This window comes from Schistocerca cancellata, chromosome 4 (genome assembly GCF_023864275.1).
Source record: "Schistocerca cancellata isolate TAMUIC-IGC-003103 chromosome 4, iqSchCanc2.1, whole genome shotgun sequence".
Taxonomy (NCBI): domain Eukaryota; kingdom Metazoa; phylum Arthropoda; class Insecta; order Orthoptera; family Acrididae; genus Schistocerca; species Schistocerca cancellata.
In genome coordinates, this window is record NC_064629.1 from 506,532,440 (window position 1) to 506,558,108 (window position 25,669).

A 25,669-nucleotide genomic window follows, 5' to 3' on the forward strand; every position below is an offset into this window, starting at 1 on the left:
GCCCAAATCACTGGTTCAGCAGGGGTGGGGGGTCTAAATAGTACTGAAAATATATATGGAGTAAGTGGAAAAGAATTTCTTCAGTAATATAGTCACGGGCTACTCTAAAACTGTTAACCTAAAAAGAAGTTTATAGACTAAATGTTTATAAATGATTTATACAGGGTATGAGCATGTAATTTAAAGCTAAGTGAAGTAGGAGCTACACTTCATATCAAAAGCTCAAATTTTACAACGTTAAATTATGTTACAAAATTCATTGTAAAATGCTGTTAAGTCATCAGAGGCTATGTACTTAAAGTTCTTCTGGCAATGAGATTAAAATTTTAGTTTACATTTATTGTAGCCTAACAATTATAGAATGAGGTATTGAAAATAAGCAAGAGATATGAAGAAACTAATTTAAAGTTAAGTAACAAGCTGATCATAAGTAGCACTCAAAGCCTACAAACTTTCAGTAACTTTTCTGTCAGCTGCAGATAATATGGATTTGAACAGTTTTAAGGAGAGTATTCTGAAACATGTTGGTTAAGATTCATCTGTATATTAAATCTTCAAAATAGATCTTCAACATTATCACAGTCTAAAAAATAAACTGTCTATTATTTATGACCAAACCAGAAAACAATAAATAATGTATATTACAACAGCTTTGTAATATATTAATACAAATATGTAATGACTTTCTAGACATATTTACCCATCTTGAAATACATTGTTAAATCACATCACAAGATGATAGTGACAATATTAAACTGCTGAATCTTATCACTGTTACTGGCATTTTTCTACAAAAAATTAGAGTATTGAGAATAGAATTAATAAAGATTTAGTACATAAAAACATTCTGTAAGAAACTGTTTGGAGTTTTGAAAGATGTGTCAATGGAATATTCATTATTTGTCTCACTGATTAAGCATTAAAATCAATATGTCAAAGAGGCACTGGAAATATTTCATTGTTCATTATAAAGCTTTTAGCTGTGTGCACCATGAAATCCACAAATCCAATTTGGAATACTTGACACAAGTACATGTTATGTATTAGTTTGTGTTCAGCAGACAGAGATAAGCATTGTGGCTTTGAAAATATCAAGCACAGTGTACTACATCTTTCCATCTCGGATTTCTTTTTCTTTCAAGTTTCTCCAAAAATATACTGGAATTCATTATTTTTCATGTTCTTGAATTCACTGCCATGTTCTGAAATTGGAAATATTCAATTCTATGTTTGAGATTTCTCAAAGTAAAATGCCAAGATCAGCTTGAGGTGAACACAAAGTGAATGCTCAGTGAATATTTAAGTAACAGTAACAAATGTGATATTTAGTCAGTTTCAGTGTGCAGTACCTATTTATGCTATCCTGAAGAAATGCACAGAGGGGCAAAGTGATATGAAGAAATGAAACTGAAGCGGAATAAGAAATGCAACTTGCATCAGAACAGGAATATTATCAAGAAATAATAACATGTGTAAGTGATACACAGCATGGGTAAAAAAAAGTGTTATATTGTTTTTACTATTGGCAGGCGAAGTGCCAGATTGTTTCAAATGTAGCATATTTGCACATAAAGAAAGATGATATGAGATATAGTGAAGGAGGAGTCTGTTAGAACCAGACATGAAGGACAGATAGCATTAAGAGTAAATGCTACATCAGTAACAGATGTGTGTAGTGTTGTGAACTTAAGAAGCATTTCATAACAGTTAGTGAAAAGATGCTGCCATGGAGTACCTCACGCCAGTTACTGCACATTTCTTCACTAATATGAATGTGACCCTCACTAGACCAGCAGAAGTAAGATCCATAACAAAATGTTTACAATTAAAAGGTTGCAGCTGAGCATTCAGTGACATGACAACATTCCAGATGAGTAGCATGAGTCCCCCATGAGATCGAATGCCATCCTCAGGGGGGGATGTCAAAGCAGATTGAGGAGATTGGAAGGAAATGTGGGAGAGCAAAGCAGTCTCAAGAATACAGTTTTGTTTCTTGGAGGCAGGAAACAAGCAGATGCTGCATTTCCAAGACCAGCCATAATTCCTCCTTGTTGGATCTAATGCTGTGAAAATTCCATTGGAGAAGATTCATAATGTAGAATGTGAAGGAGAGAAGAAATGAAGAGTAGTCACCTTGGTGACTGCCGAGTGCCAGTTTTCAAAGACTTTCTGCTACAGGGAGCAGATGGTGGAGGATCCTCTACCATGAGATCTAAAGAGGTATCAGTATTCTCAATGGGTCAGCCTGTGAATTCCAGGGCAGAAAAATGGTGGGCAGTGTGCACTGATGAAATGGAGGTCAGTCCGGTAAGGGTGTCACACGGCAACATCACAAGCGGATCTCCTCCGACTCAGGGAAGGAGAAGACCGTTTGCCTTTGCTTGATTTCTTAGAGTCTATGCAGTTGGTGGATGAATACTGAGATGTTTCTTGGCTGGAGGGACATAAAAAGACTTCATGTGTGTATTCCTTTTGTACTTTCTGGCCTGCCAGTTGTGTAGCAGGTGATTTGGCCACTTGGGACAAAGATTTGGTGGCTTGTTGCATAGGTGTAGGAGAATGAGACAGGGATACTACAATGATACTGGGTGACTTTACAGCTGCAGAGCTGAATTGGAGGTCAGAAGTCTGTGTGGCCATGTCCTTCACAGAGCAAGGCATAGTGAGAACTGTAGTTTAAGTGCTAGATGGGAAGATGCAGGGCTTTCATCTAGCCAACAACTTGCGAGCTACAGAGTAAGGTACCTTTTCCTTCATGCAGATCTCTTGTATGGCCTGCTCATCAAGACACATGGGACATTCTTGGGACGAGGTGGCATGGTTGCGATTACAATTTATACAGAAGGGAGGAGGAGGAGGCGGTGGGCAGTTGCCCTTATGAGCATCCCTAAACATATAACACATTTGGCCATGTTCTGACAGGACATGTGAGTGTGGAAGTAATGTTGGCACCGATAGCAACGAGTCATGTTTGGAATACACAGTCAGACTACGATGACTTCATAGCCTGCTTTGATCTTCTACAGAAGCACTACTCGATCAAATGTGACAAAAAAAGTGTGTGTGGGCACTTAGGTTGCATAAATCGTTTTCATTACCTGATGGACTGCAGTGATGTCCTGATCAGAGAGAAGTTTTGGTATCTCCCTTGGTCAGACCATCAAGCAGCTGAGTGTAAATAATGCCATGTGAAGACTTCAGTGTTCGGTCGGCCTTAACACAAGAGTATAGCTGTGGAGCAGCGAAGCTGTGTGCAGTTCTTGGGCTTCAAAGTCACAACTCGTATTCAGAACCAAAGATCCATTATGTAAACAAGAGCAGGATTTAACAGGGCCTGCAATTGCATCAACACCTTTCTGAATAATAAACAGAAAATAACTGAACTCCTTCAGTACATGATACCATGAGGGACCAAGATTCAGCCGCAAGGCACTTTGAATCTTTAGCCTCATTCTGTTTACATTTAATAGATGTAGATTGAGTTGAAGATGATAGGCTCATTGTGAAAAAATCCCCCACAATTGCCAGCATCTCCAATGGTGCACTCCTTCCATTTGGGCCCCTATAATATCCCTTCCTCAAGTTAATTACGATAATGTACTAATTCTCTCTTGAATGAATGTGTACTGTACTGGGCAACTGTGCAGATGAAAAAATGAAAAATAAGCAAGAATATTATGAATGTTTTTGAAGTTAATTGCAGAACTTTTCATAAAAAAAAAATACTGAAGATTCTCTTAAATACTTATTATTATTGTTGTTGTATCTCCAGCAATAGAGATTTGCTGCAGGAAGAATTATTCTTCTGAATCTCGGCTATGTTGGTCCTGGTACTCCACAGCTGTGGCGATCAATGATCTCAAGGAAAAATGGGAAGGGAATTAAAATGGCAGCAGATCCTTAACCACTGTAGTGAGAATAAATCCATGTCTGGGCTATTGGATGTTAGTTTCGGGAAAATGTATTACCCTTTCCTGTTTTGTTGTCTTTGATGATAATTATAGTCACCGTTTATTCATCAAGATGAGCTCTTTTGAATTACAGTGGCTTTTAATCCTTCCACCTTTTCTATATAGACACCAAACATTGAAGTCACAATGCTGACTGCTATGGTGGACGATCCCTTTCATACAACAATATATACCTCTCTCCCTTCTGCTAGGAAGACAACAAAAAACAAAACAAAAAATAGAAATTACATCCAAGTTGGCTAACAAAACCAGAGATACAATGTACAACAGTCTCTTTTTACAATCACTGCTGCCACTCGGGTCCACTATATCTTTGAGTGTCAATATTACCATCATAGTTTTTAACATATAAAACAATTTATAGCTTTTCTAGTCTGTCCAGATCAGGTATAAACAAAAACAATTAGCATTACATTCCAAAACATATGCAAAGTAAACATTTGGTCACTACCAGCTTTTAACAAAAACAAAAAACATTTCCAGTGCGTTGACACTTTCACCACTTTCACACGTGTGTTATAAGACAGAGAATACAATGAAATATCAGATTCTCTCGACGTGATACTACATAGCCCTCCTTGGGCACAAAATTTTTCTCTGACATACAAACATTTCATGTCCACAATTGTTAATGGTTTTGAAAATATTTGCAGAATATTTGCTTTCAGTTTTAAATGGTAATGAGTAAATTGATTATTACTTCAGATAGTAATGGAAACAGTTTTCTCTTAACAGTGATTCACATTTCTTCCAGTTAGATAAATTTATAGCTTTGGTTTTGCAAGAATTGGGCCACTCATTTTGGGCAAGGCTGGCCAGGAAAATGAGCCCTAAAGCCCCCATTGCCACTATCCAGGCCAGTTTTCTCAGTATCATCAGTAAATATTACACCAAAATTCAACATTACACAATTAGAACAACTTCTGCACACAAAAATCATATAGAGTTCATCTTATACAATTGAATGTTTTTAAATATATTATATCAATGAAAGATGCTGATGTCAATGAATGATGGTGCCAACGGATGTTGAGAAATGGTGAGAAACTGGACGTAAACTGGGAAGGGATGTTGTCATCCAAGGTGCAGTGAGATACTGGTAGTGAAGGGTTGGCAGGACTGGAGACAGGATAGTATGACCTAGGCTTCATAGCACCAAGATATAAGTTGTGGTGATAGGAAAAGAAATGTGAATGAGAAAAGAAAAAAAAGTGATGTGCCACAGTGCCCATCTGGAATGGAATTGTGTTACTTTCACATTCTGACTCGCTTCTGTCAACAAACAACCAACTTTGGTAGTGTCGGTTCGCACATATTATGTCCCAAAAAAATTGTCACGACACAGTACTTTGAGTCATGCAAACTGAAGAAAACTTCACAACACAGCATGTTGTCTCATAATCGACAGTTACATTCACTCTGACTCATTTTCTTTAGTGAAGAAGGGTGCAAAATTCCTCATGTGCACTAGCAATTGATTAGAAACACATTGTCTATGCATAGTAACACACTTTCAAATGAGCAACACAAAAATTTAAGGAATGTTGTGAGACTGTCCAAAGTCAGCACTTCAGTGGAAGGTTGTTGAAAAGACAGCTTGTCACCTAACACAAAATCACATGAACAGGGATCTCACAGAAGGTGATTAACACAATGCCGAAGGACGCTGTTCTTCACAGTTACTAGTCAGGTTTCATTACACAATCATTCAGCAATAATCACATGACACAGGCCTTTTGACATCTCTGACTTACTTTAGAAAACCTTTTCACCTGTCCAGGATGACATCAACCATATTTCCATTGGTTCCTAGGCAAATTGCTCTCAAAGCTAGCAATAACACAAAAAATTATAATGATGTGAAGGATCAACAAAAATAAGAGAAAACCTTAGGACAAGAGTGGTAAGACGGGAAAGAAAGAAAGATAGAGCTATCTTGATAAAGGAATCACAAAACGAACAACTTACACCTATTCAACAAACTGACATGAGATACAAGAGAAATCGTTAGTTAGAAACTTCATCACTTATACACAGGATCAAGAAATAAAATATAATTGTGAATCTTCACAAAAAAATTAACTTCCATCCTTAATACTAGATGTAAAAAACTTATACACTAGAGAATAAAAAAATCTTCTACTTTGCATAAGAGTGTCTTGTGAGTTGTGATTAATTTAAACACACTTAATGTCCATTAATGTCATTCAGTAGTTACTGACAGTCTTCACACAATATGCCAAAGAACACCCACACTGCTATATACACATCAATTAATGTTACAGATATGATACTAAAAACAATAGTGTTTCACTGTCTGTAGTAGTTTCTCTGTGAATACTATGGTGTATGACTGTCTTCTATTTATCCTAGATTAGATTAGATTAGTTTTTTGTTCCATAGATCCGTGTTGAGGAGATCCTCATGGATGTGGAACATGTCACTTAAAAAAAAAAAAAAAAAAAAAAAAAGGCTGAAATAACAATACTAACAGTATGAATATATACAATACATCATTTGTTTCTATTAAAAAATTCGTCAATGGAGTAGAAGGAGATGGCCACTAGTAAGTGTTTCAGGCTCCTTTTAAACTGATCTTTATTTGTAACTAATTTTTTTATGTTTGCTGGCAAATTATTTAAGATGAGTGTTCCTGAGTAGTGGACCCCTTTTTGAACTAAAGTAAGTGCTTTTAAGTCCTTGTGCAGATCATTTTTGTTCCTCGTATTGTATGTATGAACTGAGCTGTTTGTTGGAAAAAGAGATATATTGTTTAGGACAAATTTCATTAAGGAGTAAATATACTGCTAGGCAGTAGTTAGTATACCCAGTTCTTTGAAGAGGTTTCTACAGGACGTCTGTGAATTTACTCCACAAATAATACATATTACACGCTTTTGGACTCTGAGAACTTTTGTTTGACTTGAATAGTTACCCCAAAATATTATACCAGAGGACATTACGGAATGAAAGTAGGCAAAGTATGCAAGCTTTTTCATTTTTATGTTGCCTATGTCTGCTAACACTCGAATTGCAAATAAAGATTTGTTAAGGCATTTCTACAGTTCTGTGGTGTGCTCCTCCCAACTGAATTTATTATCAAGTTGTAATCCCAGGAATTTAAGACTGTCAACCTCTCCTATCTGCTCTTCTTCATACTTCATGCATATGCTGGGTGGAAACCTCTTACAGGTTCTAAATTGCATATAGTGAGTCTTTTCGAAGTTTAATGTCAGTGAGTTGGCTTTAAACCATTTATTAATATCCATGAAAATATCATTAGCAGATCTTTCTAGAACTACACTCGACATACCATTTATTGCAATACTTGTGTTATCTGCAAACAAAACGAACTCTGCTTCTGGCAGTGTAACTGATGAGAGATCATTACTGTACACAAGAAAAAGCAATGGCCCTAAGATGGATCCTTGTGGAACACCACATGTAATGTCTTCCCATTCTGATGATGACTGATGACTTAATTCACAAGTCCCTTGCACTGACACCCTTTGTTTCCTGTCAGTGAGGTATGACTTGAACCATTTTGCAGCACTGCCTGTGACACCATGGAATTCTAATTTATTTAAAAGAATTTTGTCGTTTACACAGTCGAATGCCTTTGACAAATTACATAAAATACCTGCTGCTTGTAATTTGTTATTTAATGAATTAAGTACATTTTCACTGTAGGTGTAAATAGCCTTCTCGATATCAGAACCCTTCAGAAATCCAAACTGTGTTCTTGATAATATGTTATTTGTGGTCAGATGGTTGAGAAGCTGCCTGTACATTACTTTTTCTAAAATTTTTGAGAATGCTGGCAAAAGGGAAATCGGTCTGTAGTTTAATGGTATCTCTTTATCCCCTTTCTTGAAGTGAGGCTTGACATCTGCATATTTTAGCCAGTCAGGAAATGTCCCAGTTATAATTGACTGGTTACACAAGTAACTTAGAATTGTACTAAACTCACAAGAACATGCCTTAATTAACTTTGTTGATATTTCATCGTAACCACTAGAATGCTTTGCTTTGAAAGATTTTATCATGGAAGTTATTTCTTTTGGTGAAGTGAGTGACATATTCATGTACCTGAAGCTATTTGTAAAGGCTAGTTTCAGATATTCAAGGGCATTATTTACTGATCCTGACAATCCCATTCTATCAGTAATGGATATAAAGTACTTGTTAAATAGATTTGCCACACTATGCCCATCGGTTACTAATGTGTCATCTACCCTTAGTGCTATTTGCTCCTGTTCCTTTCTTGTTCTACCAGTCTCCTCTTTCACTATATCCCATATTGTTTTTATTTTGTTCCCTGACATTGCTATCTTCTTCTTGTAGTGCATTTGTTTAGATGTCTGAATTACTTTTTTTAATATTTTACAGTATTCCTTGTATTTAGCTAAATCATCAGCATTGGAGCTATTCTTGGTCGACAGATACATTTTCCATTTTGTGTGATCTGTGGTTTTATTATAGACTTCTGTTTAATTTGAGTAACTTTTAGAGGAAAACAGTTTTCAAACATGGTACTGACATTGTTCATGAATGTGTTATATTTCTCATTCATGTCATGAGCACTATAAACATCTTTCCAGTTCATATCTTTGAGCAGTTTTCTAAAAAACTCAATTTTTGGTTGATTGACTACTCTCCTGTACTCAGATTTAGCAGTCTTGATAATCTGCTTAGAATTTACATCTACAACAAGGAGCTGCATGTCATGATCTGATATTCCATTTATTACAGGTTTTATGATATGATTTTGTTCCTTTAATTTGTCTATAAAAATGTTATCAATGGCTGTCCTTGAGGATTTAGTGATCCTTGTTGGAAAGGTTACAGTGTGAGTTAGATTGAAAGACAACATTAATAACTGCAGTAAATGTTTACTGGAAGATTGCATTAGAAAATCTGTATTAAAGTCACCAGCAATCAAAATTTCTTTGTTTCTCCCTGTTAAATAACCCAAAAGAGCTTCTAAATGATTTATGAATAGATTATAATTTCCCACAGGTGCTCGGTAAATAGTTACTATTATATAGGATCTGTTATGGAACTCTACTTCTGTTGCACATGCTTCTAGATGCTGCTCTAAACAGAATTTATTAATGTCAATGTTCTTGAATTTATGGCAGTTTTTAATAAATGTGGCAACTCCTCCTCCATCCATATCTACTCTGCAAAAGTAGGAAGCTAGCTTAAATCCTGAAATGTCTAACGTATCTATACCAGTGGTCACTTGATGTTCAGAGAGGCAGATTATGTCAATTTGGTTAGATGAATTCATTTCATCGATATAAATGAGTAGTTCATCAACTTTATTTCTGAGTCCCGGAATGTTGTGGTGTAATAAAGATAACTGATACTGCATACTAATGGCATTATAACTGCTATGGTGAAGATGAACTGGCAGTTTCTGATTACTTTCTGTTAAACATTGTTTAAATGGAGGCTGTATGCTAAAATCTGACTCCTGTTCATCTGTTTTCTCAAACTGAGTGTGTCTGTCAATCTCTCTTAAAACTCGTTTTCTATCCCCCTTCCCTATCCTGAAAAAGGCATCCCTCTGACGCCTGTGACCACTGGTATTTTACCAATTGTGACAGTGTCCCCCCTTAAGTTTTCTGCAATCAACCCAGACAGTTTTCCTTTCTCTTTCCTATTGAGGTGAAGGCCATGCCTAGTGTAGTCCCACCTATCGATAGCATCCACAGGAATCAAACCAATATGGGACCCTATATCCATCCTAAGCAGCCACTCCAACTCCAAGTTCACCCTCCTTACAGAAGAGTTCAAATGAGGCCGATCATGACGTCTCAACACAGACACAAATCCCACACTCGTACGCTTCGTTGCTGATGCTATCTTCACCAGGTCACTCTCTATGGAATATTCAGAGTCTCTGTCAATGCTGTTTCCTGGACCACCCACTATAACCACAGCATCCTCCTTCATGAAATCCTTGCATAAAGAAGCTACATCCTCTGTTACCTGACCCAGATCTGCACTAGGCGTGAAAAAGTTTGTGACCTGGTACTCTGGACCTAGATTTTCCTGCAGTAGTTGGCCAACACATCTACCATGGGAACTACCTAACAACAGAACTTTCTTTCTCTTTACGAATTTCCCTACCTTTTTCAAGTCCTTGAAAGGTTGTTGTGCCCTTTCTACAGCTTCAGCTACATGAGACTCATCCGATTCTGACTGAGGCAACAGGTCAAATCTATTTTCAAGATTCATCACAAAGCTGTCTGATGCTCTCCTTTGCCTGTTCCCCCCATTACCTGTTGCCACTTCCCACCTCCGTTCACCCTTCTCCCTCTTTAACCTTTCCAGATCCCCCCTTGCCTTGTCTAGGTCAGCTTGAAGAGCTGCAATTTTCCCTTCCTGTTCCAGTATTTTCCTATCTCTACTGCAGATCCTACAATACCACTGGTGAGCCTCATTATGTCCCGATTTCCCACACCACTACATTCACCCCAAAGAAAGAAACTACAGCACCCATCACACCATACCCCAGAACTCACGATCCTACGGCATGTCACACACTTCTCACTCATGGTAAAAATAGAAATCGTATAAACTGATTTAAGTACTAACTAATACATAAACAAAGGACCCTAGAAACTATTCAGGCAGATATAAATAAATTGAAAGAGTACTGAATAAAAAAATGGATGATTATATATAAGTTTAAGTCACTGTTTACTTAGGACACGCGCGCGTGAAATTAAGCCTAAAAACCGTGCTATAGGCACGAGAAGGAAAATAAATTTCTTACCCCGTTTAATCTTATTTAACACTTCACTAACACTTCCACTAATGTACCAACACTTATATTATATTTATACCAACTGGAAACGTTTACCTATAAGTTTAATTCACTGCTTACTTAAGATTTGCACGCGTGAAATTAGGCCTAGGATTTGTGCTACAGGCGCGAGAAGAAAAATACGCTTCTTACCCCGTTTAATCTTATTTTATACTTCACTAACACTTCCACTAATTTAACAACACTTATATTTATAATACCTGTAGACGTTTAAAAATAGCTTAATAACAACACTTTTTATAATTATTTAGTGCAGCATATACTCGAAGAGTCCGCGTCGGCGCAGTTTTGCCAACGTGCTTCATTTTTCTTCTTTCAGATATTGCTGACATATTCAAGTAAGCATCCCTAATTTCTGTCCCCAGTTTATCTTGTTTCTTGGGATTCTTGGTAACATTTTTGTCCACTCATTTTCTTCTTTAACAAACATTAGTCCCTCTGGTGTGCATCCGGTTGCAGTATGTGGCAAATTATTCATAATGTGTGTAAAATCTTTAATGCATTAATCCATTTGGTTTTCTTGTTGGAGCAATAGGTCCTCATAAACTGGTTCAGTTTTCTAAAGACACTTTCTATCGGACTGGCTTCAGCATGGTAACAACTTGTTTTGATATGTTTGATGCCTGCTGCTTGCATAGCATTCTTAAAAGGTAAATGCAGATGCATTATCTGTAAGAACTGCTTCCAGTTTTCCAGTGAATGGTATGAGGTCATTGAAAAGTTTATTCAGTATGGCCTTGCTGGTTGCTGCACGTACTGGATACAGCTGAATGTACTTTGAAAAGGTATCAAGCACTCCAATAATGTATTTGCATCCTCCTCTTGCATGAGTTACAGGCCCACACACCTTCAGAGAAAATAATTGCAAGGGCTTTTCAGGAAGGACTGAATGTATAATATCTAAGCTGTCTTGGTTATTCAGCTTAGTTATTGGAAAAATCTTACATTTTCTTAATACTTGTTGCACTTTTCTTCTCAAGCTGGGAAAGTAGCACATTTCAGCACACCACAGCACCCCCAAGCATAATGCATATGTAAAATCAGTCTTTCAACATAATCCGCTGGGATGCACACATATCATTCATCTGAAGTTTCTTTTCATCTGTAAAATAATACATCATTCTCTGTTTGGAAAAACTTCTTTAATTGTGGCTGCTTTCTCTGTCTTAGTTTGGATAGAACTGAAGGCCAATCTTGATCCTTCCTTTGTAAACTCACTAAATCCTTGCACATGGTTTCATAGTACCACTGGCTTTCCACATCTCTCATCAGAAGAATATAATGCTGATTCTGTTCTTGTTCCATGCTACCTTCAGAAAGCATGCACCATATAAGTAATAATGAAATGTTTTAAAAGCCCAAAAGCCCATATCACTGCAAGGGCCTCTAAGTCAGTTGTCATATATGATTGCTCACAACAGGACAAAATTCTGCTTGCAAATGCAATGGGGCAGAACGTTGCTTTTCCATCTATTTGTTTAGTCTGGAAGAGCACTGAGCATAACCCAATGCTTGAAGTACCAGTCATTAGTCCAAATTCCTGTGACATGTCCAAGTGGTGTAGGATTTTTGCATTTGGTAAGGTGTCTTCGATGTGCCAGAATGCAGTATTGCATTCACTTGTCCACCCACATAACACATTTTTACATACCAATCAGTGAAGCTCTTTGGCATTCATAACTTGATCATTGAGAAATCTTATAAAAAATGATGACATTCTGAAAAAAAGCCTTCAGCTGTTTCTTGTTGCTGGGCATCGGAAAGTTCTTTCTGGTGCTTATCTTGGCAGACTCTAGTAAAATTCCAATGTCATTAATCAGGTGTCTGAGGAACTTGATCTTGTTCAGTGCAAAGTGCAACTTTCATAAATTCGCAGTATTTTCAGATTGTTGAAATATTGAGAGAACTCTTGACAAGAGATTAATGTGCTCATCCCACAATGTTGTTGCTATTGGTATATCGTCAACGAAGAGCGTTAGCTGACTCCACAATTCAGATCCAAATACTGCATCTAGAGCCTGAATGAAGACTTCTGAACTCACGTTCCAAGCAAATGGCAGAACTTTTAAATTGGTAGCTTCTGCCCACATAGAAAAAAGCTGTATACTTCCTATATTCTTCTTCTAGCTTGACCTGCGAGTACAAAGTGTGAAGGTCAAATGTGGTGATGTACTTCTTACCATGAAATCTTTGAATCAGTTCATCAATATTTACAACGTGTGTTCTACTGGAACCATAATCTTGTTGATCAAATGGGCATCCAAAACTAGGCAAACTTTACCACCTGGCTTGGGTACAACCAACAACAGACTGCAATATGGACTAGATGAAGTCTTGATGAGATTCCACTCCATCATTTGATGAATTTATTCTTCCACTCCATCATTTGATGAATTTATTCATCAGCAGGTTGATGTTGCCTCCACAGTATTGGGTAAAAATTATGAAAATATGTGTCATTGTCATATATATCCAAGTGACACACATATCCTTTGATGATGGCTAGCTTTTCATCGAAAACCACTAGGTGGTTTTTCATAAGGTTTGACAGTTGGACTCTTTGGCTATCACTCAAACAAGAAGATTCAGATGTCTTCTGAGTTACATGATCATCCAAGATGCAAATCATCTTAATATCAGTTTCTATAATATTCTACTTATTTTTCTTCCTGTGATAACGGATCAGCTTGTTGTTGTATCCTTGACAAAACTGCCTGTGTGTGCTCTCTTCCCTTATCAACACCACACAAATCCTCTCACCATCAACATTAAAATCTGCATATCCTGCTAAGAAGTCAAAGTGCACATTCTTCTCATGTATGACCTCCATTCCTACTATACATTCCTCCAACAATTTAGTAATTAATACAAACGTGCATAAAATAGCTGCATTTCCTAGTCCCAATGCTAAGAAAGTCTGTATACATATATTCTGAGCCTTACTGCCCACAGCTCCAATTACCTTACAGTTACTTACGAGAAAGATTGGCAGTTTTGCATTTTGAGACAGTTTGTCAAACAAAGATGCTGAAATAGCATTAACATTGGCACCTGTGTCAAGAATTACCTCGACTGTTCTATCCAGAATCACTGCATAAATCATCAGCATAAAAACTGTCATCGTCCTATTGGTACATTTATTTACACCCTCAGTCAGTTCATCCTTAAAATTATGACCATTATTACATATGAACAAACTCAATCTCTCGTTGGAGCCGCTCTCTGCACTGACGACCATTTCTCAGGGGCACAATCTAGTCATGTTTAGTTTAACTGTTGGTTGGTTGGTAGTCTTGATTGATCTGTTTCATTGGTAGTTATAACTGGATTGTTTCTCCAGTTAGGATTATTACTAGCAGTAGACTGGTTTGAGTTTGATGGCTGCTGCCAGTTGCCTTGATTTTGTGGTCTGCTCTGTGTGTTGCTGCCCTGCTTGTTTGGATACATAGGGTTTTTTTTTAGGTTAAATATTTGGTGCATTTGCATTGAGTTGCTGAGCATTGTCCATTTGTTGATGTTTGACCTGAATTGTTTTGCCTGTTATTGTGGTTCTGCCCATTCTGGTTTGCAAAATATTTATTAAAGGAATTAGACAGACCACTATTTTGGTTTCTTTGTCTTAAATTTCTTGGTAATGGCCAACTGTGTCTACCACAGATAGAAATTCCACAAAATTGTCTTCTGGTATATACATTAACCTCTCATGCACCATACATTAACTTCTCATGCACCTCTACTGGAAGTTTAGCCTTAATAATTTTCACTATGTCCTTCTCAAGAACTGCTTCGGTCCAATATCTGGCCTCATTCAAATACTTCTCAAAGTATATCCAGAGGTTGCTGATTTGAAGGAAAAGGGTTCTGGATTGTACAACTCTTTCTTCAAATGCTACTAGACTCCCTTGGACCAATACCAGCTGAGAAAAGACTTTTCAAATTCCTCAAACTTCTGGCATGTATCCATTACATCTGTACACCAAAGGCTTCCTTCCCCTTGTAAGTAGCCTGCCACAAAACTGATTTTCTGGGCATCAGACCAAGCCCTAGGCAAGACCCCTCAAAATCCTCAAATGAAAATGACTGAATTAACTGATTGGTTCTCCAGTAGAAAGGGCTGAAATTGTAGATGCTTTAGTAGCTTCCCTTCCATGAGCATCTGTGTCTACAGATTATTGTTTGGTATATTGCCATGGAATGTGTCTGACACCACAACTTCACTTTTAGCTGTCTGTACAGAGATACTCATTACGGAAGTTGTTGCTTCCAAATTCGGCCTAATTTCATGAGAAAATGCAACATGGGTTGTTGAAATATTCAACTTGAGGTCATGAATGGTTCTATTACAGTCATATATGGTTTCCTCCACAACGTCCTTCCATTTGGTAAGTTCAGCTTTGATTTGCTGCTTTACATTACTAAATTGAGTTTGGATATGTGCAGTATTGGGTACTATGGATGCTGGCATTTGTTGTATTGCTTGCTGTAATTGTGTAGCAACACACCATGATATTTTAGTTTCAATCACTTGAACACAACCCAATGATACTTACTCAATCTTGTCTGCTAATGTTGCTACCTTAGATTTAATTTGTGAAATCTCAGATGGAATAGTTTGTTGAGAGATTTTTAGACTAGCCATATCATCCACTAAATCAATTTGTTGTGAGTTTATGCAGTCATCAGATTTGAGAGTGTCGAAATCTAACTTGGTAGGTACTGTTTTAACTTCAGCAACCAACCAAATCTCTAACAGTGGCAAAAATCTTTCCCCGTTCGCCTACAAGAATATCTTGTTTCTGTCCTAAACTATCTTGTTTTGCAGATAAGCTAACCTGTTCAATAGTGACAGTATTCATTATGCGAGATATTTTTTTGTGAATAAATTGTATTTATTGTGATTTGTCATATCTAGATAAGAGTGTGAATCTATTTGTAGACTATAGGTTTTATTATATGGTTAAGACTAGGTTGCACCATAAGCTTGGATTGTTTGGCAGCTACATTCTTAACAGTTGTGGATACAATATCTTACTTTGCAGAAAAGGTTTGGACAGTTGCCGTTAAATTCTGCATCATTTGTGATATACTCATGAGCAGATCTCAAGTATTTATTTCTGCACCCTGGGGTGGGGCCTGAGTTGTAACTGCAGTCTGAGTTGCAGGAACATCCTCAACTGCCTGTACACTTCCTTGCAAATTAGCTTCCTGCTCCATCTTATGGTGCAACCAAGTCTTAACCATATAATAAAATCTATAGTCTACAAATAGATTCACACTCTCATCTAGATACAACAAATGACAATAAATACAATGTATTCACAAAAAAAAATCACTAATAGTGAAAGGAAGTATACCACTGGGAAAAAGATAGAAGAGATAAACAAGGCCAGAAAGATGGTTGTGGCTTTCCTGGTGTTGACACTGCTACAAAATTCATGCGTGATGTACTCATGACATACAGTAAGTTACCAGTAGTGACCTCAGTCCATGACGTTCAGGTTACAGTACATAAAACACACACAACAAATACATGATATTGCACAAATAACATTGATACATACATATATATTAGAATGTAATTCCTCTCTCTTACCCAAAAGTCCTGTGAACTGTTGCCAGTTCTTATAATATCCCTTCCCAAGGTTAACTGCAATAATATACTAATTTTCTCTTGAACGAATGTGTACTGTAATGGGCAACTGTGCAGATAAACAAGAATATTATGAATGCTTGTGAAATTAATTGCAGGACTTTTCCTAACAAAAATCTTGAAGATTACTGCATCTCCAGCAATAGAGATTCACTGGAGAAAGAGTTCTTCTTCTGAATCTCGGTTATGTTTGTCCCGGGACTCCACAGCTGCAGCAATCAACAATTTTGTATTGATGGTTCTGCATGATCTCAAAGAAAAACAAGTCGGGAATGAAAATGGTAGCAGATCTTCAGTTGTTGTAGAGGGAATAAATCTATGTCTGGCCTACTGAATGTTAGTTTTGAGAAAAGACACAATGTCGCTCATAGCTGGTTTTGATCTGTGTTGTTATAAATTCGATGCAGGCCCTGAATCTTGCTGGTTAATCTTAATCATATATAATGTCCAATGTGAAGTGTTGGGTTTTTTTAAAGAATGTATTACCCTTTCCATCTTGTTGTCTTTGATGATGATTATATTCACCATTCATTCATCAAATTGATCTCTTTTGAATTACAGTGGTTTTTAATCCTTCCACCTTTTCTGTATAGTAACCAAACATTAAAGTCACAATTCTGATTGTAATGGCAGACTATTCCTTTCTTACGAGGTGCATTCATGTTCTAAGGCCTCCGATTTTTTTTTCTAATTAACTAGTCACCCAAAATTGATGAAACTGGCGTTACTTCTCGACGTAATCGCCCTGCAGACGTACACATTTTTCACAACACTGGCGCCACGATTCCATGGCAGCGGTGAAGGCTTCTTTAGGAGTCTGTTTTGACCACTGGAAAATTGCTGAGGCAATAGCAGCACGGTTGGTGAATGTGCGGCCACGGAGAGTGTCTTTCATTGTTGGAAAAAGCCAAAAGTCATTAGGAGCCAGGTCAGGTGAGTAGGGAGCATGAGGAATCACTTCAAAGTTGTTATCACGAAGAAACTGTTGTGTAATGTTAGCTCGATGTGCGGGTGCGTTGTCTTGGTGAAACAGCACACGCGCAGCCCTTCCCAGACGTTTTTGTTGCAGTGCAGGAAGGAATTTGTTCTTCAAAACATTTTCGTAGGATGCACCTGTTACCGTAGTGCCCTTTGGAATGCAATGGCTAAGGATTACGCCCTCACTGTCCCAGAACATGGACACCATCATTTTTTCAGCACTGGCGGTTACCCGAAATTCTTTTAGTGGCGGTGAATCTGTGTGCTTCCATTGAGCTGACTGGTGCTTTGTTTCTGGATTGAAAAATGGCATCCACGTCTCATCCATTGCCACAAATGATGAAAAGAAAGTCCCATTCATGCTGTCGTTGCGCGTCAACATTGCTTGGCAACATGCCACACGGGCAGCCATGTGGTCGTCCGTCAGCATTCGTGGCACCCACCAGGATGACACTTTTCGCATTTTCAGGTCGTCATGCAGGATTGTGTGCACAGAACCCACAGGAATGCCAACTCTGTAGGTGATCTGTTCAACAGTCATTCGGCAATCCCCCAAAACAATTCTCTCCACTTTCTCGATCATGTCGTCAGACCGGCTTGTGCGAGCCCAAGGTCGTTTCGGTTTGTTGTCACACGATGTTCTGCCTTCATTAAACTGTCGCACCCACAAACGCACTTTCGACACATCCATAACTCCATCACCACATGTCTCCTTCAATTGTCGATGAATTTCAATTGGTTTCACACCACGCAAATTCAGAAAACGAATGATTGCACGCTGTTCAAGTAAGGAAAATGTCGCCATTTTAAGTATTTAAAACAGTTCTCATTCTCGCCACTGGTGGTAAAATTACATCTGCCGTACAGTGCTGCCATCTCTGGGATGTATTGGCAATGGACGCGGCCTCATTTTAAAACAATGCGCATGTTTCTATCTCTTTCCAGTCCAGAGAAAAAAAATCGGAGGCCTTAGAACTTGAAAGCACCTCGTACAACAAGATATACCACTCCCCTTCCCACTAGGAAGACAACACAAAATAAAACAAAAAATTAGAAATTACATCTAAGTCGGCTAACAAAGCCAAAGATACAATGTATAACAGACTCTTTTTATCATTGCTACTGTTACTCGCAGCCACTATGTCTTTGAGTGTCGATATTACTGCCCTAGTTTTTAACATATAAAATAATGTATAGTTTTTCCAGTCTCTCCAGATTGGGCGTAAATAAAAGCAACTATGCATTACATTTCAAAACATATGCAAAGCAAACATTTGGGATCTACCAGCTTTTAACAAAATTAAAAAACATTTCCACCATGTTGACACTTTCATCACTTTTGCACACAACACCACCTCAGAGGTGTTAGGTGACTGTTCACACCTCAGGTCACATCACCCAAACTCCTGACAGAGGGACCAATTGGCCATATGGGAAGGTGACAGCTCAGGCAATCACCCAACGGTAAATGTGAACCCTACCTGTCAACCTGAGGCTGGGAACTGTGCGTTACCCAGTCACCTGTAACTCATTAAACACATGGGCCGAACTTCAGCAGTGCACATGAAGCAAGAAGAAACAAAGAAAACCTCAAATGCCAAAGCTGAGGAAAGGTAGGAGATGGAGAACAAAGGAAGAAAGGAAAGAAGGAAGAAAGAAAGAAAGAAAGAAAGAAAGACAGAGATGAGGGACTGCTATGATGTCAGGCTATCAAAACTTCAGAATACATTCCCAAAAATATCCCAGACATGTTCCCCAAGGGAGAGGAAGAAGAACATGCAACATGGAATGGGAAGAGGTGCTGCAAAGATGGAGGCCCTGTGGTAGCCAAGCATGAATCATCAAACAGTGGAAAACACCCTGGGGGGGTGTCAGAGGAACACTGCTCACAGTATAATAGTTTTCAAGTACAGAAGTATACTGAAGAATTGTGTTTGTGTTTTTCTCAGAAATTCCCTCAAAAGCCTCTGAAAAAACTTTCGAATTTTGTCAAATGTTTCAAAATATACATATTCAGTCTCATTTCATGTTACCAGGATTGTGTTATCTCAAGAAAGTATGAAGCATTATATATCACCAGAATTACACTATGTGATCAAAAGTATCCAGACACCCCCAAAAAATATGTTTTTCATATTAGGTGCATTGTGCTGCCACTTACTGCCAGGTGCTCCATATCAGTGACCTCAGTAGTCATTAGACATCGTGAGAGAGCAGAACTGGGCACTCTGTGGAACTCACAGATTTCGAAGGTGGTCAGGTGGTTGGATGTCACTTGTGTTGTACATTTGTACAAGAGATTTCCACACTCCTAAACGTCCCAAGGTCCATTGTTTCCGATGTGATAGTGAAGTGGAAATGTGAAGGGACATGTACAGCACAAAAGCATACAGGCTGAAGTTGTCTGTTGACTGACAGAGACCGCCGACAGTTGAAGAGGGTCATAATGAGTAATAGACAGACGGCTACCCAGACCACCACACAGGAATTCCAAATTGCATGAGGATCCACTGCAAGTACTATGACAGTTAGGTGGGCAGTGAGAAAACTTGGAATTCACGGTCGAGCGGCAGCTCATAAGCCACCCATCACACCGGTAGATGCCAAATTATGCCTCACTTGGTGTAAGGAGTGTAAACATTGGACAATTGAACACTGGAACATTTTGTGGAGTGACGAATCACAGTACACAATGTGGTGATTTGATGGCAAGGTGTGGGTTCAGCGAATTCCCAGTGAACGTCATCTGCCAGCATGTTTAATGCCATCGGTAAAATTCGGGGGTGGTGGTGTTATGGTCTGGTCATGTTTTTCATTGAGGGGGCTTGCATCCCTAGTTGTTTTGCATGACACTGTCACAGCACAGGTCTACACTGATGTTTTAAGCAACTTCTTGCTTCCCATTGTTGAAGAGCAATTTGGGGATGACAATTGCATCTTTCAACACAATTGAGCACCTGGTCATAATGCATGGGCTGTGGTGGAGTGGTTACACAATAATAACATCCCTGTAATGGACTGGCCTGCACCTGAATGCTATAGAACACCTTTGGGATGCTTTGGAACGCCAACTTCATCCCAGGCCTCATGAACTGTCATCGATACCTCTCCTTAGTGCAGCACTCCGTGAAGAATGGGCTGCCATTCCCCAAGAAACCTACCAGCAACTGATTGAATGTATGCCTGTGAGAGTGGAAGCTGCCATCAAGGCTAAGGGTGGGCCAACACTATATTGACTTTCAGCATTAGCGATGGAGGACGCCATGAACTCTTAAGTCATTTTCAGCCAGGTGTCCAGATACTTTCGATAACATAGTTTAGAATATTCTAAGGTTTAACATTGCTGATATACGGAAACAGATGCACTGATAATCACAAATAAAACAACATGACAGAGGACATTAAATGTATTGAAGGAAACATGATTAATTCCAATAATGAATTAGAGAACTTCCTGTTGATTAACACCAACTGAACTGTATGACAATTTTGAAGAGATTATTGAGACTGGTGGTTGTGCACATAATACAGTATATATTTGCACTTTAATACAATAATGCTCCATACCAGTCATTTTATTGAAATGCACTTGAATCAAATTTACATCAGTCATTTCGTTCCACAAACAACTAACTCTCCAGGAAACCTATGAAATAGAATTCATGCCATGTATGTTAATGTTGGTTAGAACTACAACAACATTCAGTGAAGCTACGAGTTTGACAGAAACATGTAATCAGTCTCAGACTGTAAGCTGCTGGTGGTTCAAAGTGAAATCTGAACAGCTGCAATAAATAACTAATAGATTCCAGATCCTCAGATAAGAAATTGTGCATTCACCAGTCTCCCTATTCTGTCATAAGCAGTTTCTCAGATAATCAGTTCAACTTAGAGACAGATGAATAATCCAACTTTACATTCTTTGACACTATAATGTAGGCACATACCAGATGTTTCATGTAAGTGTTGTCAGGCAATTTTGTCTGTTTTTCAACGAATATATACCATTTTCTTTTTCTGATATGAGAATAGATACAAGCTTTATTCATGCAAGATTCATTGTCAATGGAAAATGTCCATTTTTTGTACTCATTTAAAAGGAAGTTCCCAGAATTGTCTACTAATTTATTCAGTTCCATAAATGTAGTAGCAGTGATAGCAAAACATGAAGAGTACCAGCCACTACAGGAGTGAACGAGTTGCTCCACTTCATGGCTGTATCACAGACAGTGTGGCACAGACGAGCACACAGAACAGGAGAACCAAGTATAGGAACATGTGATCAAATGTATACCTGATATTCGGTGTCTACATTATTGTTAACATCATTTAGAGAAAGTGAGCCACATAACAACAGTACTAATACAGAAAGGTACTACTACCATCTCCCTGTCAAGATATTGTCTAGAAATAGATTTCTGTTTAAATTTCAGTATTCATAACAGGATAAAAAATTAAAGAAAGGTAAAAAAAAGAAGTGTATGAGACCTGGATAACTTTAAAGAACCAATGGTTGTCCAGAGTTTCTAAGGGAGTATATAGGCAATAGCTGACAACAAGGAAAGGAAAACTGTAGGTAAATGGCTAGCTCAGAGATGAAGGCAGCATAGTATCAAAGACAAAAAAGACACGTTTCAATAGAAATCTCAATAACAAACCGGTTGTGGAATTTAATCAACAACATGAGAACAAATGCATCAAATAAAGCCAACAAGAGGGAAATTCTGCACATGCATGCCATCCATCAGAAAAGTAAAGAAATCTTTAGAGAAATAAACACCTTTATAAGAGTTCAGATGGCAAGCCAGTATTACACCAAGACAGTAGTATGAAAAGGGGAGGGGAAGCAGATGATGAAAAGATATGTGATACTCTTCAAAGACACTGACAGAGCACTGAAAACCTAAGTCAAAACAAGGTGTCTGGAGCAGATGACAGCTCCTTGGGAGAATTTCGTGATGAAACTGTTCCATCTGGTACATAAAACACTGCCAAACTGAGAACATAATAATACCAATTCCAAAGTAGGCAGGTGCTAACAAGTGTTAAAACTTCTGAATCAGTAGTTCAATAAGTCATGGTTGTAAAATACTGAAATTACTTACAGAATAAAGTAAAAATGGGTAGAAGACTACATCAGTAAAATCAGCTTGGGTTCAAGAAATGTAGGAACGAGAGGCAATACTGAATTACTAAATTTAAAAAGTTCTCTCAACAACATCTACTGTAATATATTCTCTGAAATTGTGAAGGTAACGGGGATAAAACGCAAAGATCAGTGTTGTCTACAACTTGTACACAAACCAGATCATAATTATGAGAGACTAGAAACATGAAAGGGAGGCAGTATTTGTGAAGAGGATGAGAGGACTGTGTTTTAGCCCATTTCCAGTGATGTTCAACCCATACATTGAGCAATCAGTAAAGGAAATCAAGGAGAAATGTGGAAAAGTAACTGAAGTTTAGAAAGAAGAAATGAATAGTTAGAGGTATTTTGATGGCACTGAAATTCTGTTGGATTGTAAAGAACTTTGAAGATCAGTTGAACAAGTTGGGTAGCATCTTGACAAGAAGGCATGTTAAACATAAGCTAATGGAATGTAATTTGATTAAATAAATCCAGCAATGAAGAGGAAATTAAATTAAGAAATGAGACAACTAGAAGCAATAGACGAGTTCCGCTTTTTTGGGAGCAGAATTACTTATAATTTCCAAAGTAAGGAGGATGTAATATGCAGTGGCTATAGTAACAAAAGGAATTCTGAAACAGAAGAATTTGTTAAATCTGAACATAAATTTAATACCGAAGTAAAAACAAACTGCAATCCTTGACACAGAGGATGTGTATGGAGTCATAGGCCAGTACTGTGGGAAAATATTTATTTGTTTATGAGTCAGAGCTGTGGCTGTTTATCTGAGCATGAGAATAGCTCGAGATTAAGAAAGCATTTCAACTTTCACTGATCATGTTTTAGTAGAAACCGACTAATATAATGTAGAATTACATTTTACATCCTGAAGGAAAGCAGGTTGATAACCCTACTTCAAAAACTGGAAATCAACAAACATACGACACAGAATGCCAGCTTAAAATTAAGTAACTAAATGTTCTTTTTCCCTTTATTAAATAAAGTTTTAGTTACAAGCACAACATTGAAATTTTAAATTTAATTTAATTTTTTTATCAGCGTTAAATGTAACTCCACATATCTCTTCTCCTTTTTAGTTAACTACTTCTGCAGGACAAAAAAATGTAGTACTTTCCTATTCAACTACTCCCTATGTCTCATTTTGTTCTTTGTAAACAATGTGTGAAAGCCACTTTCTTTTATCTCTGTTTGTGTCATGCAGTTGTCACCTGAAGAAAGCCAAAACCACAAGCTGATGCAAGATAAAAGAAAATAGAATCTTTTTTAAAAATTTTGCTGTGGAAGAAGATTAGGTGGGTATATCAGGTAATTAATGAAGGGATACTAAATCCAATTAGAGAGAACAATGCATGTCATAAGTGTGTACATACTGAAAAACTGAAAACTGATTAGTCACAGAGAAAATCATTATACATGACCAGTCCATAAAAGTTACATCCAACCCTACTTGCATTAAGTCATTGTTAAGAAGTTCTCTACAAAGTGTAATATTTTAATCATTTTTTCATACTTAACCTTTTGTTATATTTTTCAGGATACCAACAAATACTAAAATCAAGAGGCTCACTGCAACGTTCCTTGTTACATCCCAATAGTAAATGGTGGAACCAGCTGCAAAACATTTCCAGTTGACAGTCCAAAGAAGGTTGAAGATTTCTTGACTTCAGTGATCTGCATTTGCTCCTTTCATCAAGAAATGAAGATGGATGATAAGACCTACCAAAGCACTGATTTCAAATGGTGCTAGAATTTCACATTATCTTACCACACACTTGAAACCAGTCCCTGTGCAAGTCTGTTAAGGGAAAATACACTCCACTTTTTCAAAAAATTACTTGATTAGAAGAAAGCCAAAAAAACGTTTTCAAAATCATTATTTAATTAAAATAAATTCTCAGAGAAAATTATATATCAAGGAGACCAGTATAATCTAAACTAGAGTGATTACACTTTTTCATGGACTGTAACTTCTGAGGTAATTGCGTAAAGCATCAGAGATTAAAAGACCCTACTTTCAAGAAATATCAGAGAATGTAAGCATTGATTAGTACTAGAGCTAGTCCTCAAAAATGATGCTGACAATATTTTTTTGTAATAACCTGATTAGTCAGCAAAATGAAGTCTTCTATTGATTTATAAAACTTATCTATGTATAATTTACCATGTTAAATGTCTAAAATGCATGCAGTGAAGCAGAAGGAAAGTAATACGAGTGTGCATTGTGATTTCTTACCTTTATGACTGAAAAGGTACAAGTATTGTATTTGGAATGTCAACACTACACTGAAATGAACTTAGATATCTATTTCAAAGACGACTTGTGAAGAGAGACATGAGCAAACCACCTTTATCACAAACCATATTTCTGTACACATTAAATTATTTCTACCACTGTCATCTCCACCATTTTATGGCTTAGAAGGAAAAACAGTAACTTCAGGAAATCACTCAAAAAAGGTATAAAGTTGGTAATGATATATGGGTCCTTATACTTAACCAGAAAATATGAGTGTACATTGTGATTTCTTACCTTTATGACTGAAAAGGTACAAGTATTGTATTTGGAATGTCAACACTACACTGAAATGATCTTAGATATCTATTTCACAGACGACTTGTGAAGAGAGACATGAGCAAACCACCTTTATCACAAACCATATTTCTGTACACATTAAATTATTTCTACCACTGTCATCTCCACCATTTTATGGCTTAGAAGGAAAAACAGTAACTTCAGGAAATCACTCAAAAAAGGTATGAGTTCGTAATGATGGTCCTTATACTTAACCAGAAAATACGGAAATTAAAATTCGCCGCAGTTCTCTTTGCAAGATGCTTTTTGTTGGCATCAAGTTGCATGAGATGAATAGATTTCTGTAAATGTTAGCACTGGATAGATTTAAGCATTGTTAACACACTCCAAGCTAACGCTTAGCACAGTGGACATAAAGTGACCATTAAGGTATATCCTATTTACAATCAGTGCCATCAGTCACTGCACCCAGTGTCAGCTTGCACTGCATGACTAGTACCATCATAACAAATGCATCCACAAAACAGTTTCAGTGGATAACAATTTTGT